The sequence below is a fragment of the Triplophysa rosa genome, linkage group LG11 (assembly GCF_024868665.1).
Source record: "Triplophysa rosa linkage group LG11, Trosa_1v2, whole genome shotgun sequence".
Lineage (NCBI taxonomy): Eukaryota > Metazoa > Chordata > Actinopteri > Cypriniformes > Nemacheilidae > Triplophysa > Triplophysa rosa.
This window is the reverse complement of record NC_079900.1, coordinates 24,708,190-24,716,174: the sequence shown is the minus strand read 5'-3', so window position 1 is coordinate 24,716,174 and position 7,985 is coordinate 24,708,190. Positions and strand designations below refer to the sequence as shown.

The 7,985-nt window shown below is 36.0% G+C and overlaps 1 long non-coding RNA gene across 2 annotated transcripts; it reads left to right on the top strand.

The window, feature by feature from the left end:
- The first annotated feature begins 5,780 nt into the window (after window positions 1-5,780).
- Window positions 5,781-6,958, top strand: LOC130562246 (uncharacterized). Of its 2 annotated transcripts, XR_008963917.1 has the most exons (5): window positions 5,781-5,889; window positions 6,033-6,086; window positions 6,175-6,228; window positions 6,311-6,365; window positions 6,727-6,958. It is a non-coding gene; the product is annotated as an uncharacterized LOC130562246 (long non-coding RNA). The 2 variants fall into 2 exon arrangements; XR_008963918.1 differs by lacking the exons at window positions 6,175-6,228; window positions 6,311-6,365.
- Window positions 6,959-7,985: the final 1,027 nt, after the last annotated feature.

The window sequence follows — 7,985 nt, the reverse complement described above, 5'->3', positions numbered from 1 at the left end:
TCTGACTCCTCCTCTGCCTTTTAAGGAGTGCTGCTCCTTTTCCACCAATCACCGTGAAGTCCTTTTTCTTAGTTCCTGTAAAATAACATTTCAAAACGTATATCCTGTGGTCAATCGCCAGTCCTGAGGAATGTTCTCCAGGACAGTTTCTTTTGGGGAGTGGTCTCCTAGAAACAGTTCCCTGTGGCCGGACAACATACCAACATTCTTAACATTCTTTTAGTAAAAAGAAAACACTTAATCATCTAATACTTTTAATTATGTAGCGTTGTTTCTTAATCCTACGATTCATTAAAACACATCACAACTCATGATTATACTTAAAACATATGCAGTGGATTGATTCATAACATTTTTATGTGAAAAACACTCTTTGTGTGTGTGTGTGTGTGTGTGTGTGTTGATCTAGATAATTTATGGCTCCAACCCCCATTTGCCACAGTAACTATTTTACTGAGTAAGATAGCAAGCACATGACAAAATCACACAGCTTAATGATTTAATGAAAGAAAACACTTATTGATTATATTGATATTTAAATCATACTTTTATCTGAAAAATATTCCCACAGATACAACCGTTTAAATATCTGGAATCTGAGAGTGCAAAAAAATCAAAATATTGAGAAAATTGCCTTGAAGTTGTTAATCAGGGGCACTGTGGCAGACCATCCACTCACAAAAATAAAGTTTTTATATATTTAAGGAAGGAAATTTACAAAATATCTTCATGGAACATGATCTTTACTTAATATCCTAATGATTTTTGGCATAAAAGAAAAATCGATCATTTTGACCCACACAATGTATTTTTGTCTTTTACTAAAAATGTTCCTGTGCTACTTAAGATCCAGGGTCACATATGATTCTAATTAGTGCCCTTCAACCCGTCTGTATTGAGGTGGGGGAGGGGCGGCAGCGCGGGCTTATGACAACTGATGTAACGTTATACTGAGAATGGCCAGATTGATTTCATTCGAGCACAAACCAGAACAAACTATTTAAACAAATAATAACTAAAAAAGCACTCGATTTTGGATGGTTTTACATATTTCTGTGGCTATGTATTTTATTACACTTAAACGCATTCAAATTACATTCACTTCAACAAATGTAAGCATGCCCCACTTTTGTGAAGAAATATGTTGCATGCAAGCCTACTGGGCGTCTCGCCAGAATCAAACTGTATGCCATGAATAAACAACTTTATTCGATTTGTGCAGAGATGCGCAGACCAATCGTTTTATGACTTTAAAATCTCGCGCGAACGGACAGCTTTGTGTGCATTTAAATAATTCTCGCGGTATTTTGAAATCAGTTGGTCTGCGCAGCGCGAACACATGTATTGTTTACTTAACAACTGTACTGAGCTTTTCACGTGACGTGACGTGACGTGACGTGAGGCGGCGGGGGGTTGTCGGTGCTGCATGCGCTACCAGTACACAGAGACTGAAGCGGGAGCAAAACTGCGCGTTTAAGATTCAAAGTTGGAAAACGCATCATGAGAGCTACTCAACAATGGTTAGTCTGATTTTATGTAGAAACTAAATACCGGTAATTTGTTTCAAATAACTGTAAATGATCTGTTAATTGTTTAATATGAAATCTTACGCATTCGTTACTGATGACGCAGTTGGGCTCTGATTGGTCAAACGATCCAGGAGGGAAAGTTCCTATGATTCCTATAATGGTCGTTGGGGGCGATATGGAGTTCTATTTTTTCCTGGGCTCTGATTGGTCAGAATCCCCAAAGTGTGTATCTTTCCGGAAGTGCAGTTCCTCCTAGAGGGCGCTGCATTATACACAAATCAGGGGGGGCCATACACACTTTGAGTACACAAATCACATAAAAGTGCATTTTAGGGACAAGTGAGATTTTAAGGCTGGACACCATTTTAGTGCATACTAAATGCCATTATATGGTCAAACAAATGAGGACATCAAAAAAGTCCTAAATTGTCAAGGTGGTCCTCAGTTTACTGGTGTGTACTCTGGTGAATGTCCCTAAAAGTGACATAAGTAGGTACACACACACACACACACACACACACACACACACACACACACACTACTTTTTAGTAAAAAACAACAACCTGTAAACCTTATTGCATACCTGAGTGACCCAAAATTGTTAATGAATTATAAATACATAACTTTACAGAAATGCTGTCAGGAAATAATTAAATAACTGTTTCTCATAACTTGTCCCTAACTACAATATAAGTTATTTCTTGTTATATATCTGATCAAAACTATCATAAATAAACGTTATGGGGTAATTTGGCTATTAATATGCAACATTAATTTAACTCTGCTCAGATGAACGAAATGGCTCGAAAAAAGATTCGTTCATTTTGCTGAACCAGATTCAAACATCCGAATCGCAAAAATGACTCGAACTTCCCATCATTATTAGAACAAGCGTCTTAATGAGCAGACAGGTTTCAACTGAGGTAAACATGATGGTTAGAATCCAGAAATAACCAATCAGGAAACGCCAACATGACTGACAGAACGTTTAGCCAATTAAATGACATCATTCCATACATAAGGCAGTGCTATTGAACCTTGGTAGGCCAATGCACAAAGTTTAAATAAAAAATAAAATGACTGGCATATAACTAAACATATCAAATGAACGAGAGCAGGCGGGGCCCCTGAAGAACGGGGCCCCTGGGCTGGTGCCCAGTTAAGGCCAATGGTAAGTCCAGCCTTGCATATGACATAGGTGTACCTTTCGTTATGTGGAAGTTTGGTACCTTAAACGAATGTACATTCCCAGTTAAGAAATGATATCTGATCAACGTCCCCTGTATGTTTAAAGCCGAAATTCAGTCCTTTAAAATAAATAGCTGCCTGCACTGTTAAAAAAAATCTGTAAAAAAACGGTAAAAAGTCTGGCAGCAGAGTTTCCAGACATTTTCCGTAAAATTACGGAAAAGAACTGTTTCACAAAATTACATGAAATGAACTGTAAAAATACAGAGCCAATTTTACAGTAAAAATTGGTTAATTTACAGTATAGCACTGTTGATAATTGCTCATTAAACTGTGTAAAAATTAAATTTTATTACACAGCTTTTTATACATTAAAAAGCAACTTCTTTTCAGGGTAATCTCTGTAAATTTAGGAATTTTTAAGTAATTTTATTAAGCTTCTCTGTCAAGCTACAAAGGAATTCACTTTTAAAAAAACATTTTAAATGTATAATAACTAAGAAACTACTAATAAAACCCAAATGTCTGTACATTTACCAGTTATAATAAAGATATATATTATTAAAATACACCAAAAGTAGCTACATTTAAAACCTACAATACTGTTAATTAAAAGTAATTAGCAGTTATTTGAATCTATCAAGTCACAGGCCTACAATAATTTCCTGTTAAATTCTTTACATGTAAAATAAATACGCAATATTAAAAAACAGTACTTTATTTTGTACCTTCAATGAAACAGAAAAAGACATTCTGGGGAAATGCAAAAATATTTGTTTTTTAAAATGTTCATCTGACAGTGGGAATACAAGCGGAGTATATCAGATTCAGAACATAGCTCTGTACATGCAAGGTATTCGTTACACATCTAGACATTATTTGAGCAATTTGAGTCATATAGATTACTTATGCTACCTATAGGTGATTTAAGCCTGGCTCAGATTACAGGATTCTCGGCCAGAATTTACCCCGATTTCCCCTCCCGAGAATCTTTGAAAAAATCGGGTCCAGAACCTCGATGGGGTCCGAGATTCGGCCCAGATTATCACGTAATGTGAGGCGTTCACAGATCGAATTACACCTCCCGATCTGCTCCGAGAGAGATCGGGGCCGCCCCGATCATATCAAACATGTTTGATATTTAGGATTTTAAATCGGGGTGATGACGTTGGTACTTTCGCAACAGCCAATGAGAGGCACATCTGCAAGGTGACTGACAGACCTTTAAAAATGTCGACCGCGAAAGCTCCTGCAAGGGTACGTTGGACAGCGGAGATGGAAGAACAACTTGTGTTTTTTTTTTCAGAGACGTTTTTATGAACGTTTTTGGTTATAGAAATGTGTTTCCGATCCAGATAGATGATTATTACACCTGTAGGTAAAGTTACTGTCACGTTTGGCGTGAAAAAGAACCCAGATGCAGGCAGGCGTGAAGGGGTTAACACGAAAGGCTTTTATTCTTAACAAAAGACACAAAAAAAAACACCCACAATGAGGAAAAAACGGACACGGTAACAAAACAAGGATACAAACAAAAGACTTCCCACGATGGGGCAAAACTAGAAAATAACAAAACAAACTCACGACACAACGTCTAGGGGCAGGGAAAGGAAAACCAAAAAAGCAAACAAGACAAGGTAACTATTCAACACGGTAAACGCACAAGCACAAGGTACAAGGCACACGTACAGGTATACAATACACGAGCAACAAGACAAAGAAACATAGAGGACTATTTAAAGGGAACACAAAATAAGGATAACGACACAGGGCAGGTGAGGGTAATCAAACACGGCCGGGAAACAATACAGGAAACGAGAGGGGAGGGGCCAATGACGAGACACTGGACGCATATTATTGTCAAAAGGACAATAATATGTTTCTCTCCACACATAACCAAAGGCTTTGTCACGGCTCTGCCACAAGACCAAGAAAACCATGACAAGATAAGGCAGAGCCGTGACACGTGACACATTTTTTTTCGTTACACTGCAAAAAATGACATTCTTGCTAAGTGACAACAAATCTCACCCCATTGGCAGATTTTTTTGCCTGTTTTTACCATAAACGTACTTAATTCTTATATAATTTTACATAAAACAAGACTAAGGCCGGGTTTCAAAGACAAGGCTTAGCCTTAGCCAGGATTATGCCTTAGTTAAATTATGTCAAGATTCTCAGGGGGAAAGAACCCAAGCGCAGGCTGGTGGTGAAGGGGTTAACACAGATTTTATTTTAAATAAACAAAACAAAAACCCACGAGGGGGTGTAGAACAAGAAAATAATATGCAAACACAGAACGAAGACTATACTCTAGACTGACAAACACTTGACAAAGTTAACTAAACTGGACACTTACTAGACTCACGAAACAGCAACAACCAGAACACGAACAGGCAAAAACAGCAAGCACAGGATTCACACAACAACAGGGGTACACTGGACGCAGACGGACTGAATACAATGACCGAGCACAGGACAATGACACGTGAGGGTATTATATAGGGAGACAGACAAAGGATAATTAGCAAGGGGCAGGTGTAGGGTAATGAAACACTCAGGGAAAGTTAACGAGGAAACGAGATGGCGGAACAGAGACATGGACCAGAGAGAGAGAGTATGGAAGGCCGAAAGATCAACAATCTCTCTCTCCACATAAAACCTAAGGCTTTGCCATGACTCTGCCAAAATACCAAGAGAACCATGACAAGACGAGGCAGAGTCATGACAAAATTAGGCTATTTAAGTTGCTTTTATTAAAATTCAGTAGAAAAAAAACATTACTGATGTGCATCTTAAAACAAAACAATGGCACTGATATATTTAAAAAATTTCAGTTAAGACCGCTCAAAATTAATTTTAGTCTGGGACTAGTCTTAAACCTTGTCTGTGAAACCGGGCCTAAATACCTTAGGTCACTTTTCTTGTCAAGTAATTGTATATCGATTTAAGAAGTTTTAGATATTTTTAATAAAAACAAGACAAAACTGCTGCTTTTTGCAGTGTAGGTAAAAATGATCTAATGTTTTCCCTATACATTTTGTTTTAATTTCATACTCTAACGTTATATCTTAATTTTCTTGTTGATGTGTTGTATGTCTATCTGTGGAACTTGTGCTTTGTATGTGTAAATGTTAATACAAACAATTTATTTTTAATATTTTATTTTCAGGTTTTGGGGATCTAATGCTTGTGATAATCTACAGCAGATGACCATGACAATCCGGGTATGGAAACAATTGGACTGTTTGTAATCTAAAATCTACCTTGTACGTGTGAATGTAATACAATATATTTTAAATATTTTATTTTCAGGTTCTGTGAACTACTGCTTTTGCTAATCTACCGCAGATGACCATGACAATCCAGGTATGGAAAAAACTGGACTGTTTATAATCTAAAATCTACCTTGTACGTGTGAATGTAATGCAATTTATTTTAAATATTTTATTTTCAGGTTCTTTGAACTACTGCTTTTGCTAATCTACCGCAGATGACCATGACAATCCAGGTATGGAAAAAACTGGACTGTTTATAATCTAAAATCTAATTTGTACGTGTGAACGTAATACAATGTATTTAAATATTTTCAGGCTCTGTGGATCGACTGCTTGTGCTAATCTACCGCAGGTGACCATAACAATCCAGGTATGGAAAAGATTGGACTGTTTATAATCTAAAATCTACATTGCCAAAGACGGACAAGTAATTTGATTCCATAGGATTGCTTTGACAATGGCAATAAATTAAATTTGATCTACACTGTATCATTTTCTTATAATATCCATTATTAATAATTTTTGTTGTCCTTGTGGGTCCACTGTGACTGTGCAAGATTGGTTATTGCAAAAGTAACTCTTGGGAGGTTTTGCCATAAGAAAGTAAACTGAATATAATGGATAATGTACATAGAGATTTGCAGTCAGACTAAGTATTTTGCTGCGAACGTTGATATCTGTAAAATAGGTTTACCTGATGCCATCTAAGATTTATGTTTTTCTTTCTTCAGCAGATAACTTCAGGATTTTTAGAAGGCATATAATGACAGTGAGCGGGACCAAAACTCTGACAATCCAAGTCACCTATAGGTAGCATAAGTAATCTATATGACTCAAGTTGCTCAAATAATGTCTAGATGTGTAACGAATACCTTGCATGTACAGAGCTATGTTCTGAATCTGATATACTCCGCTTGTATTCCCAATGTCAGATGAACATTTAAAAAAAAAAATTGCATTTCACCAGAATGTCTTTTTCTGTTTCATTGAAGGTACAAAATAAAGTACTGTTTTTTAATATTGCGTATTTATTTTACATGTAAAGAATTTAACAGGAAATTAATGTAGGCCTGTGACCTGAGAGTTTCATTATAGATTAAAATAACTGCTAATTACTTTTAATTAACAGTATTGTAGGTTTTAAATGTAGCTACTTTTGGTGTATTTTAATAATATATATCTTTATTGTTATAACTGGTAAATGTACAGACATTTGGTTTTTATTAATAGTTTCTTAGTTATTATACATTTAAAATGTTTTTTTTAAAGTAAATTCCTTTGTAGATTGACAGAGAAGCTTTAATAAAATTACTTAAAAATTCCTAAATTTACAGAAAAGAAGTTGCTTTTTAATGTATTTTGATATAATTTATCTGTTTTTACACAGTTTAATGAGCAATTATCAACAGTGCTATACTGTAATTTAACCAGTTTTGACCGTAAAATTGGCTCTGTATTTTTACAGTTTATTTCATGTAATTTTGTGAAACATTTTTTTTTCTGTAATTTTACGGAAAATGTCTGGAAACTCTGCTGCCAGACTTTTTACCGTTTTTTAAAGATTTTTTTAACATTGTAGGCTAACGTTCTGGGAACGTTCCCCTAACGTTAGTTTCTAGTTCCCAGAAAGTTTTTTTAAGGTTTGTTTTTGGTTATCTTTACGGAAATAAAACATTAGTTTCATGGTTTCTATAACATTAGGGGAACGTTCCCCTAACTTTAGTTTTTTTATTCCCAGAGCGTTATAGGAACCTAGAAACTAACATTCTATTTCCGTAAAGAAAACTTTCCTGGAGAACCAAAAATGAACCTTAGAAAATAACGCTCTGGGAAACAAAAACTAATGTTAGGGGAACGTTCTGGTAAACAAAAATTGTTAGCTGGGGCAGTACTGCTACACAAGGGAAGTCAGGTGGTGGTGGGGACATGACAAGTGTATCACCTAAAGAGCTCAAATCTCCTCAGAGTCCACAAGGTCACGGTGGCAAAA